Source organism: Camelus bactrianus, chromosome 2 (assembly GCF_048773025.1).
Source record: "Camelus bactrianus isolate YW-2024 breed Bactrian camel chromosome 2, ASM4877302v1, whole genome shotgun sequence".
Lineage (NCBI taxonomy): Eukaryota > Metazoa > Chordata > Mammalia > Artiodactyla > Camelidae > Camelus > Camelus bactrianus.
Window position 1 is genome coordinate 64,983,930 of NC_133540.1, and position 18,498 is coordinate 65,002,427.

The window sequence follows — 18,498 nt, forward strand, 5'->3', positions numbered from 1 at the left end:
TATTACCATTATTAAAATATACATTCCTCAGAGAGAAAAGGTGGCTTATATATGAGAGTATAGAGCCTTAACCTAATGGTTTTAACATTTGAGAGGTTAATACAGGATTTTTGTTTGGGGAAATTGGGTACCTGATTAGAGCGGAGACACAGTATATGCAGACATATATATATATACTCTGACTCCATTTATTCCTTATTACATGTTGGGTAAGTGGGTTAATCAGTCTACCCTTGACTGAAGAAGGGGGTCAGTAACACTTACAGTTAACCTTAGTTTGTTGAAGTACTTGATATTCCTTGAATAAGAGGCACTGAAGAAATTCTAATTTTAGTCTTTAAAATAATTGCTTTCCCCAAAGCCCTGTGGTAGCACGTTTGAGTATTTTTAAAGCCATTTACTAGATTAGTAGCATTTTATAGTTTGGTTTCATTTGAGGAATGGCTTTAGACATAGAGGAAATGTGGCAGACAGATTAGGAGGCAAGCACAGTAGGCCTGAGTTGTTGGAATGTTAGGACCATCCAATCTGGACACAGCAAAGACTGGAAGATTACATTTTAGCCCAGTGCCTTTATTTTACAGATCACAAAGTTGTGGCTGAAATGTGAAGATTTTCATGCTCTAAGGAGAAATGCATATTCTATTTTTTACTTATTTTGGATACTTTTCTCACTAATTAAATACATGTTATGCACATGAATACATACACATGTCAAGCCTAGCAAAAATAATGTCATAGCAACACTGAATTTTTTTTTACAATACAATATTTTTGTGTCCATTTTTATATCTCTTCAGAATTATGATATCAACAAAATATACTACTTCTTTATCACAGTGATTGCATGCATTTGGAATAAATATGGTGTCTATTTTTTTATGAGCAGGTTTAGGCATGTTTTGGTTGGCATAGAAAAAGATCTCTATGTGACAAGACTGACTACTATTTATTTAACATTTAACCTGAAAGTCAAAATGTGTTCAAAAGAGCTCATTTAACAAGGGTTCTGGGTCAGAAGTATTAAAGGCAAATGAAACAAGGATTTCTTATTCTTAATCAGGCTTGGGGGCAAGCACCAACCTTCTGCAGGGGAAATGACTATAAATGGTCTTTGCATTTAAGACACCCTCTGTCACAACAGCTGCCTTTCTGGTTGGCCTGTTTTTTCCCCTTTCTCTACAGTATTGCTGCTAGAAACATCTTTCTCTTAGCACTTGAACTCTGCCATTTGACTCTTCAGCTTTCTCTTGTTTTTTGCATGCAGTTAAATTTTCTTGCTCTTACCTTTGCAGCTTTGTGCAGCCTTAGTACCAAGCTGCTTGCCTTGTTTTTGTTTTGTTATTCCCATCTTGGGGGCTTGTTCACTGGTACTCAGCATCCTTGGAAGAGTTCCCTCATTTCATGCAAGATGACAACAACAAATGAATCCTGCTCTTCCTCCTTTTTTTTTTTTTGTAGTTAGCTTTTTAGGGAAAAAATTTAGAGAAAGAACATTTTTTTAAAAATGTGCTCTCAACACTGAAGATGGAATGACACTCTCACTGATGGACTCTGGTCCCTGTTCCTATTTTTAAGCCTTTAGGTTAAGGATTGCTTTTCCTTGCCTTAGAGATGTTACAGTGCATGACAGGGTAACAGCCAACACTCATTTATCTATGAAATGCTCTTGTGTTTGTTTTTTTAAATAAATGTTTGTGGTTTCTGAACTATGACTATTTTTTTTAAAATGTAACTCTGTATGTCAGTTGTACTAAAGGACTTGTGTTTTTACTTTGTAATTTTGGTTAAAATACATAAAAAATAAACATGTCTGGTTGGTAACATAGTTGAGAAAACTGAATCGCAGTTTTGGATTGCACAGATCACTGGTGGACATAGAAGCACAAATTATGTCTACTGTGTTGGGTAAGAGTCATTTGATAGCAAATAACATAAATCCCATCAAAAATAGCCCGTCTTATAACTGTAAGTCCAAGGGATAGATTTGGCTTTAACCATACATGTGAAAAGGTGGGGTTCTCCTCTTTATCCCTTTGTGATCCTCTCCTCTTAGTTGGCTTTGCTCTCATACAGGCTTTTTCCATGTTGGAGCAGAGATACCTACCAGGAAACTCAGACTTATGTGGTTATTTCGCTAGAGTTCTCAGAATAGGCCTGATCTATTTACAAATTCATGGCAGTCTAATTACCAATTAGAATATTGCTTGTTGAACTCAAGATTAAAAAGACAGAATAACTGTGATTATGCCCTGTTTTGGTCAAGTTCTTACAGCCTGAAACATTGTCCCTTTACTGTTAGATGTGTATTTCTTATAAGAAACACATTGAAATAACTACATTGAAAAATACTCCATTGAAGCTGTTCTGTGGCTGTGCTCATCTGTTTTTAAAATATCGTCTTTCTTTAACACCTCTGCTGTTTTAATATCAATGTAATATGTAAGTGAACAATTTGGTTTTAATTGATTACATTTTAGGGTAGCTTATAGGCGATGCCTTCCTAATACTAATATCTAATTTCAAATGTAAACTCTTTTAATTGCAATTTGAGATAGGTTACTTCCAGATTTAAATATATATATACACACACTAGAAGTGTTGTGTGTGTAAACTCTTAGTAGTTTCCGTAGGGATACTATTTCCTGATCTTGATCTATACGTTTAATGATTCTTGGTAATTTTTTTGACCTGCTGTTCTGCTCACTGATTCTTGTAGAAAATGGGGCTTGCATGGAGGGAATATAAGATACACACAGTATCTTACATATTCTTTACCGTTATTCTAGGGAAGTAGATGTTATCTCCATTTGAAAAGAGAAAATTGATAGAGAGGCCAAATGCACCCAACTTAGTCTGCTTAATATATTTGATACCATAAAGACAACTGTCCTTAAGAGTGTTTGCTGGATCACTTTGCCATACTTAGTGGGCTATTTTGAATTAACATAGGTTTATTAATATAAGCTTATCCCATGGATGTTTAAACATATTCAGTAATTGATACCATTATACTTTTGTACTGAAACCCCCTCTAAATATCCCTGAACGAATTCTTAACTCAGATTTCTCACTAATTTGAGAAAATGTTTTTCTCCTTTAACCTGATCCTAGCTGAAAGAAACAAACTGCTGTCACATGACTATCAATTTTGTACTATCACTTAACCTACTGCTTATTTAAAATGGATGATTTCACGTTTTAAAGGATTTAATGTGTTTAGTTTATTTCAATTAAGTAACATGGCTTGTCGTGAAATTTTTGTGTACTCCTGGGTAAGAGTAGTTAGTTCATACAACTTGTAGATGGTTTAGAAACTTACTGAAATTAGTGGACACTAAACAGATGTTTATGGGTGTGAGTGGACCTTAAGTGGGGCATCTCCACTAATCTGTAGCTTTTCCTTGGAGATATGCCAAGCAGCTGAAAGTAAATAGTCAGACTATAATCTTAGTCATTTTTAAAATAGCACATCACTAGCTTTTAAAAGTGATCATGTAATGTGTACCTCATTCTTTTTGGGGGCCACACATTATTGAAGGAAGGTCAGATAACTTTCTCATCTGTTCTTTTATTTTTTAAGCCAGGAAGCTTTTTTTTAATTAGATTAAACTCTTTGAGAGAGAATTCTTTGCTTTCGAAAGCTCAATAGCTCATAATTCTCTCAAGGAGTGCCTGCTTTGAAAATAATGTTTTTTCTCTTCATTATATTCTCATTTGCTGCTAGTTTAAATTTTTTTAAACTTTTTGGTTGAGAGGTTGTTTGTCCAGCAGAGGTAGACCAAGTCTACCTTAAAAGGTGTGGAAACCTGTGTAGAACAATTTAGGAATATAGAAGATTTGGAAAAAGATCCTCCAAAGTAGTTAATCATCTTGCTTTTCTTAGAATTTAAGTCCTTTTGTGCAATGCATGCAAATGGTAATGTATTTTGGACAGAACTTTGGAGTATCAGAATTCCCTTGAATTTGTAGTGCATTTTATGCACTTATTAAAAGTCGAGAATGCTGTCTGTATTAAGTTAGACTTAAGCATAAACTTTTGGACCCCAGCTTTAAGAAACCTATGAGATCTTAACCTCTTCCGTCCTTAGCTACAAAAGAATACTTTAATGATCTGTTGATGGAATACATTTACCATATTTCTGTTCTTAGTATCTACTGCCTACTTTTATGTTGGTACTATGTCCCTAATATACAGAGCAATCATTATAGTACTTATCATCTACTGCATATCTTTGTTAGTACTATGTGCCTAACATACAGAGCAATTATTGCAGTCCTAAAATATAATTTTAATCAGCCTAGTAATTTTAATAAGGCTTTTAGATTAATGGTTTATTTCAAGGTTGGTTAGGTAAGGGTATGCCTTCTTATCAATTCGTCCTAAATCTAAGCACATTATTAATGAAGCCTATGTACTTACCAATTCCATGATTTCTCTCAAAAATATTTTATTTTTTAAAGAAGAATACATACTTCTGTTTTCTTTCATGGGAAAATCATTTTTATTTTAAAAAATATAATTGAAGTTCCTTTTTTTAAAGTATGATGTAAGCTTATTTAAAAGGAATAATTTAATTGGTATTGGGTTTTCTGGCCAGGCCTTTTATAAACAAATATTAGTAGGTTATTTGAATAGTGAACTTTTTCATACCATGTAACTGTTTAAATATTTCAGAATCCATTTCTTAAAAATAAAAATCCAATATTTATTCTAAAGTATTGCATGTATGCTATTATTTTTTGTGGGCAGTTTATTCTCCAAAATTGCTTTGGTGTGTTATTTACTACACTGCAACTATTTTTTTAGAAAATGAGAAACAACAATATACGACACATGTATCAAGTACTGTTTCAACCTATTTTTCATGTGATAATTTATTTAATATTCAGAATAGCTCCAAGAGGTAGGTACTATTATTATTACCATTTTACAGATGAGGAAACTGAGTCACAGAGAGAATAACTTGCGCAGGGTCGCACAGTTTGTAAGTGGTGACCTTGGGATCTTAACCCACAGACCATGGTTCCTGAGTCCACTGTTTACTATTATTCAGTATGTCTCTGAAAAGACTGTAAGATTGCTGAAACTGTCAAATGGATCATCAAGTAGACCAAATCTGCAAATGTCCAGTCTATTAATAATGTTCTCTGATTTTGAAAAAGTGGGCAAGTAATATTGTCAGATCCAAATATTGGCTATGACACGTAATACCATTTTATCATATGTATTTTGATATGACATTATTTCTATTTCTGTATTTAATTTTGAGCTTCATTTTAATCATGATTCTAAAGAATGATGAAATGTACTAAAACAACAGAACAGAACCATGTAAAGAGAGTTTGAAGAGGCAGGGCATATTTAGTCTAACATTTAAGATTGTGGGGTGGTAAAGAAATTCATTTGTCTGATATCTTTTCACAAATACATGAAATTGAAGGAAAAAATCTACTGTCTTGATTATGGATTGAATTAGTAGAAATCACATCACATTACCATGGGAGAAACTGAAAGGTTTCACGTGTGTGTGTGCACGTGTGTGTATGTGTGTATGTGTTGGAAGTGCTGAGACGAGGAGCCCCAAGATGGTTTTTAAGCGATGACATGTGACTTGATTTTATTTTGCTGAGGACTATTTGTCTAGCTTTGTCTAGCTGCATGCAGTCAGATGGATTTTAGACAGTGGTTATGGGAAGTTGGAAAGCTTTTTAGAGAGAGGAGATGAGAACTGAGGGTAGAGTAAATGCCAGGAGGGTTGGAACATTGGCAAAAAATATTTAAAGAGAATTTCAAGGACATTTGCTTTGTTGTGTGTGAAATGACTCCCTCCTCTAACTTTCCAAAAAAACTTATGAAAGAAAAATCACCTTTTTTGGTTCTTGTTTTTGAAATTATGTTTGTGTTTTTCTCAATGCCTCGTCATGAAGGACTGACTTCCAGTAGAAAAGACTGTATTGTGTAATGTAGGTGACAGCGGGGACCAAGAAAACCTGCTTACATTCAAGTTACAAGTTTTTAAATACTAATGTAACTATCACATATGTGAGGATAGTTGTAAATTTACGTAAATAATTAGGGCTAGGTTAATTATTGAAGCACCTTTCAGATTTGATTCTTTATCACCGTTTGCATTTTTTTCCTGTGTTCTCTATTTGGTTATTCGTTCATAACCTCTGAATATTAGAAAAGTTTTAGAAGATAAATGGCCATTTAAAGTCTTTGGCACCCCAATTGGTAGAATTTGTCTTCTAACTCAGTGCCCTGTATTCTAACCTTAAAAAAGATCATCAGTTATAAAACAAATCTCACTTGATTTTGTCTGATAGATCCAGTGATTCTTTACAATGTAAATATTGAAAATAACTTCCACAAATGTAAAATCATCACATTTATTCATTTGATTGCCTATAATGAGATGAATCCAGTGAGGAAATATATTCCACTGAGGAAATAACACTGGGTCTGTCAGTCTCAATTGTCTCTGATCCGCTTGAAAATTTTGATAATATAATGAATAAATCAGAGATCATATACAAATTTCTATGGCAAGTTCATCTAGTTGCCTCCAAATATCCATCCTTACCTTCCATTTTAGTAATAATAAAAATCAGATTTTCAGCTCAGCATCTTGCTACCCAGTCAGAAAACCTACATTTCCCTGCTTCCTTTATAGCTAAGTGAGTGCACGTGACTTAGTTCTATTTATTGGGGAAAAGTTGAAGTACTGAGTGTTACTTTGAGACATGTCCTTAAAAAGGAAGGATAACACACTTCTTTTTCTGATTCGTGGAACACAGATATGACGGCTGGAGCTCTGACAGCTGTTTTGGATCATGAGGATAAGAATCCCACTCTGGAGAATATGGAGTAGTCAGCTAAAATGAGTATGAGTCCTTGATTACTTTGTGGAATTGCCATACTAAATTTGGATTACCCACCTTGACTTATTTTCCATGAAAGAGAATTAAAATTCACCTTATTTAAGCCAGTGTTATTTTGGGTTTATCATATGTAGCTGAATCTAATTCTAGCAGATATAATTCCCTTCCAGTACAAAAAAAAGGCCAGAGAATAAGATCTTTCTTGGATACTTTATTGACGTTATCCTCATGGGCATATTTCTGCATCCTTAATGAGAAAGTCTGATTCCCTCATATAAATGTCAGTGAATCATGAGAAGCAGCAAAGTATATACAGGAGAAAGAGCATGAACTTCACTTCAGATTCTGCTGATTATGTATAAGTTATTTAACCACATTGAGTCGCAGTTTCCTTTTCTGTAAAACTAGGGTTGTGGTGTTTTCCAAAGGTTCTTGTTGAACAGACTGTAAGTAGTTGGCTCTAAGTGTAGCACATAGTAGGTTCCGAATTTACATTTGTTACTTTCTGTTTTTCCTGTATACTAAGGGATCTGAAGTCCTATCAAATGGCATTTTCCTCTAATGGCAGAGAGGAAATAAAGAAGCCAGAAAATGGAGCGTATTAAAGCTATTGGCAGGAAAAAAAAAAAAAAAAGTAAAGAAACTTATGCCATATAGGAGGACCTTCATCAAAGAATAGTCATAGAAGACTTTAGACAAAAAGATGATTATAAGAATTCAGTGCAATCTGAAATGAACCTTGGGGGTTTAGGACTTTATGTTTTAAGTCTAGTTTCAGGGCTTTCTACAGAGAACAGACATTTAATAATGTAAGCTATAATTTCTGTAAGTAGGACTGTGAAACTTAAATGTGAAATGAAATCAAGAGCTAGTAGTTTCTAATTATGCTTTGAAAAAATACAAATAAAATACATTGCCCTGATGCAGGGCAACTTTTAAAAGAAGAGAATAAGCAGTGCCTCTTACAATGAAGGAAGACGGCCATTCAGATAACTCTTCGGAAGAAACCGATTGGAGGAACTTGTGTATTTTGCTTCATTGGTTCAAATGAAAAAAGGTAGAAAGTATCTCAGGGATTACTTTTATTCTCTTAAAAATATATTGAGTTTGATGTTTTTAATTAAATTATTTAGGGTGATAAATGGCAAGAGGGATATTATAATACCACTGTGTAATTTTCACAGCAAAGCAACAAGTACCTTAAGGGTTACCATTGTGAAAATTAAGTCTTTTGGTAACTTGGCTGGTATTATCTCCTTAATTAAAATGTGATAAATTAGAAGCCTAACCCAAAACTTATTCTTTAAAATCAACATATGTTGAAATGTGTAGAGTACTGTTGCCAGTACAAGTGTTGGATGGTGTAGTGCAAACATATTTTTGCAAATATCTGATTCCCTTCAGTTTCTGGATTGTCTCCCAGTTTTAAATAGGGTAGGTGATGAAATCACTGGGCATTAAATGCACTTAAAAATTGCAAATGCATTCTATTTTCTCTCACAATTACTTGACAGCCTCTGCCTAGTGTTTCCTGTTTTACAGTAATGACTGTATTCTCCTAGTGTTCCTCCCTCAAGTAAAACGCTCCATGGTATAAAAGAGCTTTCGGGATCATTTCCCCCATTTTTCATGTGTTTGCTAATTAGCTAGAGTTGACATTTAATTTTTCCAACCCTTATAGTCACAGCCATTTAAAAGTTAAGTTTAATAGAGTTTTAAATAATCCAAACAAGGTGTATCTTATATAATTTTGTTTTAATTTAAAATTCTGTTACCAAAAAATCCAGCATAGCCATTTGCTTATAATAAATCATGCCTCCTTCTAGGAATTTTTAAAGTGTGGTTAATGAGCCTCTTGAGTAGTCAGCTGTGCTGTCTGAATTGCCGTAAGATGTTGAAAACATTTTAGATGGAAGGTACTAGCGAAGGGAGTGGCGATCTCCTTACATACTGCTAAAGAGGTCAGTTCAGAAAAGTAGGGCTGGGATGTTTTCTAGCAACTCAAAACAGAATGCTAACTAAAATTAAGAGAAAATTGTAGAAAATCCTCACGTCTGCCATATTTGGGGAACGTTAATTTGAACTTTCAAGAAAATGATCCTTCATTTTAAAGTAATACGTCATGGAAAAGAAGATGACTCTCTATTGACTTTGTCAGAACCTAACTGGTATGTCCTAGAGGTTAATTCCATATATGGGATCCCCTTACGACTTAGAATTTCCTGGTATCAAAAACTAAAAGAGAGATGTTTATAGTAGAAAAAAAAAATAGATTTCTACACGAGAGCTTTTGTAATAACGAATGGTGGAGCTTTAGGAAAATACAACAATTTGAGCAGTCAAAGGTGAGGGATTTAGTTAGATAGGAAGAAGAAATAAACTTCTGAAAATGCTTGAAAATGCTGTTCTCCATAACTTGTCTTATATTTGGTTTACATTTCTAAAGTGCTTTTTTGCTTTATGTTTTGATTGGCTTTTATGAGTTTTGTCCTTTGGTATTTGTTTCTATAGCACTAATCTACACACTTTCTTTTTTAAACTAATAATTAAAGATTGCTTGAGATTTCTCCAGAAAAGGATTATATAGCTTAAATTTTTTGAACATTTTGCTGAAGGAGGAACTATTTAAAATTTTTAATTTTACACAGAATCTTTGTACATTAACAAAGTGAATGATCATTCATCTAACCCAACAGCGAAAATCATTTATGAATGTTAGTTCTATAAGAATGTAAAAATAGGATGCTATTTTATTTCAGACATTTGTGTTTTCTTCTTAGATAAAAATTTCTTCCCCAAGGTTCTGGTAACTGTTTACAAAATAATATTTGATAACATTCTAGCTTTTCTTGGTTATGTGTCATATCACATAATTAAAGTTGTAATTTATACGCTTACAGTGAAAATGAAATGAATTTATTGTAAAGATCCATGTTATATAATTGCAATATTTGCATCATACAATAAGTATGCTGCATATGTTTATCTCCTTTATTAATGTGTTTAGTTCAAGAGAGTGTAGTTTAAATCAGAAGTATATGTGATCTTGTTAGAATTTTCGCATTCACTTCCAATTGTCTTTTTCGGCTACCTACAGATTAAATGAGGTTTTTGTGTAAGCCGCCTAGAACAGTGCTTGACAAAGAATAGTCATTCATTAAATGCCAACTATTATTATTATTCTAGTATTTAAATAGAGTATAGTGATATATAGTAGTGGATGGTAGAAGGTTGAGTCTGGATAACTTATGAATAGATTTTCTGCGTATCTCCATACCTGCCTTGAGTGGAAAGAGATAAATGAGTGGAAAGAGAGAAATATAAAAAGAAATAAGAAATTAACTGGCTGAGACAAGGTGTGAATTGTGTGTGTTTGTTCAGAACCTGAGCTTTACCAACAGAAAAATTCCAGGATCATTCTGAGAGATGGCACCCCAGTGTTCAGTGCTGTTTTATAGTATACAGATTTAGCATAGGTTGGGGATCAGAACACCTACCAAATAGCTGCATGGCTTCAAGTAACATATTTAATTTTTATGATTTTGAAATTTCTCATCAGATAAGTAGGAATAATACCAGCAAGCTGACAGGGCTGGTTGTGAAGATTAAATGAAATAATATACGAAGTAACAGTGCCTTGTCACACACTAGGCACTTAGAAAATTTTGATTCTCCCTTTCCTAGGACAGAGAAGAGAAAACTGGTAGGAATATAATAGGCGAGCAAAATTGAACATGTGGCATTGTGTTTTCATAATTTTTTAAAAAATATACACTGATCTGAGAATTTTAGCTGTACTTGGGTTCACTGGCAAATAAGAAATCCTGAAATGGTGGATTATCTATTTCATTGCTGTAAGTTATTTAACATAAGTGAGACTTGACTAATTCTTGATTTCCTAATTAGTCTCTTTTCATAAAGCATAATTTTTATGTGATTTTATTCTTTACTTAAATAAAAAGATTTCAGTATTTTTTACTATTCCATTTAGTGTTAACTAAATTTTCTACTCATATCTTTAGGATGAGGCATTTGAAGAAATCTGCTATTCCATTTCAAATACATTAATAAATTGTATCTTGCCAAATAAATCTATAATTTCTATTTAATTTGAACAAGATCCTTGGCTCAAAAAATGTGTATGCGTGCTTTTACTCTACTGAATTTGGTCATGGCTTTCATGTATTATTCCGAAGTATTTTTTATGAAAATAAATAATATTAATTTATGAAATCAACCATTTATTCCTTCTTTTTTTAAAAATGGAGTTTCTATAGTTTACCTGTATTATTATTCTTATAGGATAAGTATCACCTTTTTTGAAAAAGTTTGAGGTCTTATGTGATTACATTATTCCTGTAAGCCAACCTGATCATTGTGCTTTTTTGTTTGTTTTGATCAGTGTTAAAATAGATCTTAATAATCATTATTATTGGCTACTGAGAATTCATTTTTTAAATTAAGCCTTATTTTTATTCTTGTAGCAGTGTATTAATCATAAGAAATTTTTTTTAAAAACTTTGGCAATGAAAAACAAACTAGTATGTGGAAAAACAGGAAGTCAATCATGGAAAGCTTTTCTTTACACTTAAATACAAATACAATTTCAGTAATACTTCAGTAGAAGAAAGTACAATTGTCATACTTCATTAGGTATTAGGTAACTTCATAATTGGTTAAGTTTGTGTATTTGTACTTAGCTAAGCAAATTTTTATCTGTATAGTAGTCTTTTCACATAGGACATGGGATATAGAATTAAAGTGTTTGAGTTTGTTGAATCATTAGAAAAAGTTGATAAACACATGCTTCCTTTTTTAAAATAGAGTAATATGTAGCATTTTTAAAAGTATTTTTTTCTTTTTAGATCAATATAAGTATATTATATAGAAACATTTGCGAATAGAATCTCTTTTGGTTGATCCTGACTGTGTAGACTGCAAAGAGAATCAATCAACAGAATGAAGTCTGTTCTTATGCAGGTATGCCTGGATTTCTTTTTAAAAGATACACAATTGGATTTTCCCTGGACCCTACATGGCAGATAATATATTTTTTTCTTTTAGCTGCTTTGTTTTATTCTTAGACAGGGCCCTATTTCTTGTAATTAGTGTTTCTGTTTGTCATATAGTTTTCTTTGAGCCCTGGAACAAGATGAAGTTCATAGGATTCTTAAGTGTGTCTGTCTCCCACCCAGTATGTGTGCGCTTACACACACACACACACACACACATACACGCACACACACATACAACCCCACCCCGTGCACACACATATTTTGCCTTTTGGGTTTCAAGTGTTTTTATGAAACCTACATCACAGCATAGCTACTTCGGAGCCTGGTTGTCCCCACTTCAGAAGGATTATGCCCCTTTTATTCTATTATTTATGGATTATTGTTAAGTAGAAAGCTTTGTCATTTTATAATATCCTCAGGAATAAAGCCCCTTACAAATGGGAAGACACAGGAAGTACCAAGATAACACCTAATGTGTATCTTTTTTTCCTCTTTCTGTTCCCTTAGCTTTTATAAATGATAGATGAAAAAAGCCTTGCTCTCAAAGTGCAGACAGGGAATGGCAGAGGAAAGTGGGGCTGGGGCTGGGAGAGCTCTTTATATAAAACTCTGGATTCCTTTTTTTGGGAGATGACTTCCTCTCACCAGTACAAAACTTTTTATCTTATGTGTATATGCATATACAATTTCACATTTCAGAAGGTATGCTTTAATTGAATAATGAAGGTTTTTGTGAATATAAAATAAATTTTTGACTTGAATATTTTATTAAAAATAATTCTGAAATATTTATATGCCAGGTATCATAATAACAAAACTATTACTAAGTATACTGTGTATATTGTGCAGGAATAGTAACACAAACTATTAGACTTCTGTAGCAGTTTCTCCCTTCCACTTTTAAAATCTAGGATTACTTTGGCTCTGGTATAGTTATCTTGGAAGAAAATGATTTTTAAGAATTCCATTTGCATATCATGAAGAATTTTGAATGTGAAAAATACATACAAATCTTGATAAATTACTTTTAGCTTCACATGCCGGGCCAGATTTTAGATGTACGAATCTTAAGAGCACAAATAGGAGTCCTTGTAACATGTAGACATGAGTCATTACAAGATGTATTGTTAAGTTGTTTGGGACACACCCAGTAGATGAAAAGGCTAAAAAATATGTAAGATGTAATTAGGAAATTCTCCCTTGATTACTCAGTTACCATTGTGCTTTATCATTATTTTTGGATAACAGATTCAATAGATTCATAGTAAGGATTCATATTATGAAGAGATAGTTTTTGTCCTGTACTGGAAACTAACTTACCATGGAATTGGAGTATTCTTAAGATTTTGAAAGAAGAGAAGTGTATCCTTTAAGAAAGCAGTGAATACTTCAGTTATAACCTCATTGGTTCCTTTGGTCTGTGAAGAAAACATTGAGCATAGTATTTTCTCCGAAGGAAGGCTTCACATACCAGGCACCTACTGCCCAAGTGTTAGCCGCAAGGCACATCTGGCAGGTTTAAGAATGTAAGAGAAAATTCCAACAAGAAAAGTCACGTATTTGACCACGTTTTAACCTTTTTGACAGTGGACCAGTTATAACTACATTGTGTAATCAAGATAGTAACCATTTGTCACATAATTGAGACAAGTCGTTTGTTAGGAGAAAAGTTTTCTAGGGAGTAAGTTTCTCTATCTGCAGATAGTAGGGTTTGACTAAGGAAGGTTTATTCTCAGCTGATAAATCAGCTAACAACCATGATGGCCTATCTGGTTTCCTAGGTTTGTGCTGCCAAACTACATTCTCAGAATTGTTTTGCAGAGGTAAAAGCTCCAAAACACTGGAAATATGGCCATTATTCATCCTCATTTCAACGCACTCTGTGTTCAAGTTCCCTGGGACCAGGAGAAGTGAAGCTGTAATCACAGCACTGACTGGGGCAAAAGTTTAAGAGGCGGAGTTTTTCCCTTAGACTTTCTTGTTTTCTGTATAATGTGGGGTCCTTTGTATAAATACAGTATGCCAACAAAATCTGGTTTTCTTTGATTTCAAATGAAAGGGCAGTGATTTCTTTTAATTCCATTTTCAATTCTTTTTGTGTACACCATGATCTAAGTTTAGTGTGTTTTGCTGGGAAAAGCTATTTGTGTTTTGGTTGAACGATAATACCTACAGTGCCATACCCAGCGTGGGTACCTCAGAGGAGGGGAGAAGAGGTGCTGTGTCCACTGAGACATTCAACAGATGCTTGTGGATCAGAGTTCTGCCTGGAAGGGAAAGAGCTCTGTCCTTGACTCGTGTTCCTGGTCTAGCTTGGGGACCTTGCATGCACTGTTTTTGTCTTTCTTATCCGTGATGTAATTCTCACATCTTAAAGGAGGTGACAGTAAACAAAACAAAAGAAAACAAAGAGAAAAGAAATGAGAGTCCAGTTTCACAGAACAAGCCAAGCCATCTGTGTGGAATAAGGGAGTTAGAACTGGTCCCTAAGTCAGTAATTCTGTGATGCTTGGTATAGCAACCTCAGAATCACAGAAGAGCAAAGAGAAGCTGACTTACTTTTTGATTTGTTTTTACTGAATATTTTTCCTTTCAGGTCATATGATGAGCCTTTCTGTGTTCTCTTCATTTGTTTTTCTGAGAAGTGAGGAAGGTGGTGGGTGTGTAGCCCATATTCATTCACTTTCCATGTAGCTCGTAGACCAGTTATTACTGTTGGTTTCTTAGTGGAAATTTTTCTTTCACCCTCATTTTGGCTTTACCTCCAAATGCCTTCTTCTGTTGGCTGAAATCTAGCACTGTAATTTGTGGCTTTCCGGAGAGGGAACCTCTGTGGCCAGGTGAAGGAGGCAGGCTGCATTCCAGCCCAGGAGTGAGTGGTGGGTGTTCCAGACAGAAGGCTGATTCTGGAGTGGGGAGGGGTGGAGGGGTGGGGAGGGGTGCGGGGACAGGGATCTGGCTACTAATTCAAGCCTCACCTGAGGCAGTATTTTTTTAAACAGAAGGTGCCCTCTCTAATTAGCTGCCCCAATATGCAATTAGATTAATGACAGCCAACCAATTTAGAAACCTCTTCCAGAATAAGCTAACCAAACAAAAGATCTTCCAAGGACATGACAAAGAGCTAATTTTCCTGAATTAAAGAATTTGTAGCTTTACCTCTTGTGTTTGTGGTGGACTGCCTCATTACCTTATGATGGTAAAGTGTAGTCCCCTTTTTGGGAGGCACAGTTAAAACTTTTTCCTCCTGAGGATGTCTTCTTGGGGGAAGAAAAATCTGTTACTTAGTTGTACCTTTCCAGTAAATCCTATGGTCTGGAAGCATTGTATGAGGCTTGGAAATTAAATGGTTTAATTGGTAGTGAAGTTCTCAGGTACTAGAGGTGGATGTATTTCCATCATTTAAGATTCACTGAATTTATTATGATTTTTGTTAACCATGAAGAACACTTAGAAAACTGTTTGGTGGTTAGGCTGATACATTTTACTGACCATTCAGTATATGTTCTTAAAAATTTTTATACTGTCGGATGCTAGAAGAAGATATGTGTAGAAGTTAAAAACTTTATCATCATTGACTTTTTTCTAAACTCCACCTCCCCCCCAATAAAATCTTTGATAAACTGTTCTCTGATTTTGAAGTAAGAAGATTGCAATGAATGATTTCATTCTGACATCGCATTTGATTAGAAAGTCTTGATATTACTAATCTTATTTTATCCTATTCAGAACATATAGTTACCTTTTCCTTTTTATATGAAGAAAAGGATGATTGTTACCATTTTCCCTCCATGCCTGTACTCTGAAAGTATACTCTAGGCTTTCTCTTCAGTTAGCCTGACCCCAGTTAAATCATGAAAACAGGTCATTATGATTCACATTTTAAATGTTTGTTGGTTTTCTAGAAAACTTCAGTTATGATTAAAAGCAACCATTTAATTTCGTTTCCCATCTTTTTCTGACATGTGAAACACACTAATTCTGAAAATGCATTTCCGTAAACTGAGATTCATTGGTGCAGACTGTAGCACTTCCCAAGTTGTGTAGAACGTATTCTTTATTTCTTTTGATCACCTTCTAAAAATGTGACTAAAAAGTAGTAGAGGATGACAGAAAGGAAGAATAATACTTTTTGTGGTTTCGGCTAGTTCCATTTTCAGACGTGAGCTTTACAGTTCACAGGAGCAAAAAAGTTACTAACAAAGCATTTAAGCTTCTTGAAAATCAGGCAGCCTTTCTCGCCTAGATGCCGAGAAACATTTTCAAGCCATTCCAAACCACTGGGATCATTTGCTCTGATTTCAGATAAGCAAAATAAAATAAACATACTCTTGCCCATGTGGGAACTGGTTCTGCAGTCTCTTGTTCTGAGTCTGCGAAGCCTGAATGTCTCCCCAGTATCTTTGAATGAGTCTCATTGTTTATTTATTGTGCTTTTTCACAAGTGCTTGTAACTTCACCCTTGTTTTACTAATAGCTTTCTTCTAAAGTGGGTTGACATTTCAGTTAATTTTCAAAGGCCTCAGTGTTTTTGCTCAAATTGGGCCATACTGACGGGCCTGTTTAGACAGTCTCATATAAATTGTAGCATATCAAAATAAGGAACATTTATGAGAGATTTTTAAATTTGTTTTCCTATTTTAAAAAAATGTAAAGTCAGAGAATTTCTCCTTTCATATTTTTTAATTACTAGTATTGGTAAATTAAATAAGTGCTCATCAGGTTTAGAACGTGTAGAAGCTGTAAGGTTTTATGTTAAAACCTATTAGATATGTAAAAATATATTTTTACTCATTTTTGAATATAATACTGTTACAAAATCTTAACATGAGGAATTTAGAAGATTGATCAGTGACTTCCTTATCTACATGAGCAAACTTGAACACTGCACAACATTCTGTGTTTGGATTTTTATTGCATTAATTTTAAAAACCATAAATTAAAACTTTTTCAACTGTAGAAATGAAACTACAGCAGAATGTTGTCCTTATACCAAGAATTAAAACTTATAAACTACAAGGCAGTATTGGCACAAAAATAAGCGTTATTAGGCAAAATTAAGAAACAGGTTCTAGTATATAGTGAAATTTACTTAAATGATAAAATGACATTCTAATATTAAATAGAAAAGGCAAGGATTATTCAAAAAAATCATATGGTATCACTTTTAGACTTATTTAATATCATGTATAAAATAAATTCCAAATATATTAACAACATAAATTAAACTAAAACAATCTAAATAAAAATATTAGGAGAAAACATTAGTAAAATATCCTGATGATATTTTTTGAAATAACTTTAAAAGCTTGCTATGAAACTTTGATCCGTAAAGCAAAGATTGACAGATTTGGTTACATAAAAAGTAAAAACTCTCATTTGCAAAAGATACCATGCAGAAAGGCAGAAAAATATTTGCAGAAAATGTGGTAGACAGAAAATTGATTTAATTTTGTAAAGGGCTTCACTTTATCTCAGTGATCTTGTCCTTGTAGGAATCCAACATACAGAAAATACCAATACATAAGGATTGAACACGAAGTTTCTATTGTTAAGAATCTTTTTGTTGTTAATATAAGTTAATTGTTAAAAATGTATTTTTATCAGTCAAAAAATCAGTGAAAACCTTTTGAGCCAAACATGGTAGGTTTCAAACTATGGTATATCATGAAGCTATATGAAAAATAATTTGTGGATATCTATATCCTTGGGAAAACGTACGGGATATTTTTTAATTGAACAAAATAAATTGCAGATACTAATGTGCATGTAAATATATGAGCTTGTATTTTATATCATTTTTTGTTAATAAAAACAATTATCTCATAAAATGCATACCTTTGTATATTTCTATGTACACTTAGTCAAAATATGGAAGTTTCCATTGGGTTGAGTTAATGTGAGATTGTTGAAGAGGTGAAGGTGGAAGAAATGTGGGTATCCATTACATTTGTGATTTTAAAAGTACCAATACAGTTTTTAAATAGAAATTTTGGCCATTTATACAAACATGTTAATTTGAAACAAGTCAAAATTACACATTTCATGAACAAATTATTACTGAATTTAGACATAGTTACGCAGGACTATAGATTTTGCCATTATGCATCCTTCTCATTTTGACCTGTTCACAGGGGAGATTGAAACCCTTCTTGATTATGAAATATCCTTCTGGGGTTTCTTAACGAAGAGATGGATTTCGAAGTCTGATAGAGCTTTGAGCAACACTCAAACTAAACTTAATGGCCACTCCCAATTTTTAAGCGAAACATAAATTTGGCCCCAAACTTTGCACTTTAGTTTATAGTTCTGTTTAGAGTGATTCAGGAGGCACTTACTGCAGCACTCCTAAAAGACAGTGGCCGAGAGCCAGGAGCTTTTGATTTGTCATGCTGGGCTGTCTTGCTGAGATCAGGCCAAATTACTCTCTTGGCTCTGAGACTCAATTTCTCCTTTTGTCAAATGGGAATAATAATATTGAGAAGTAACCAATGAGTGCTTTTAGATTATTTGGAGCTTTGTATAAAGTGTATGGTAAGGACAGACTTAGACATGGCTTGTTGTGTTAATTAACTTTTTATTAGTGGATGCTGTAACC

At 33.7% G+C, this 18,498-nt stretch overlaps 1 protein-coding gene across 3 annotated transcripts in view; it reads left to right on the top strand.

Moving 5' to 3' along the window:
• PPP3CA (protein phosphatase 3 catalytic subunit alpha) overlaps positions 1 to 18,498 on the top strand; it is a 288,033-nt gene that overhangs the window by 20,451 nt on the left and 249,084 nt on the right. The window lies entirely within an intron of this gene.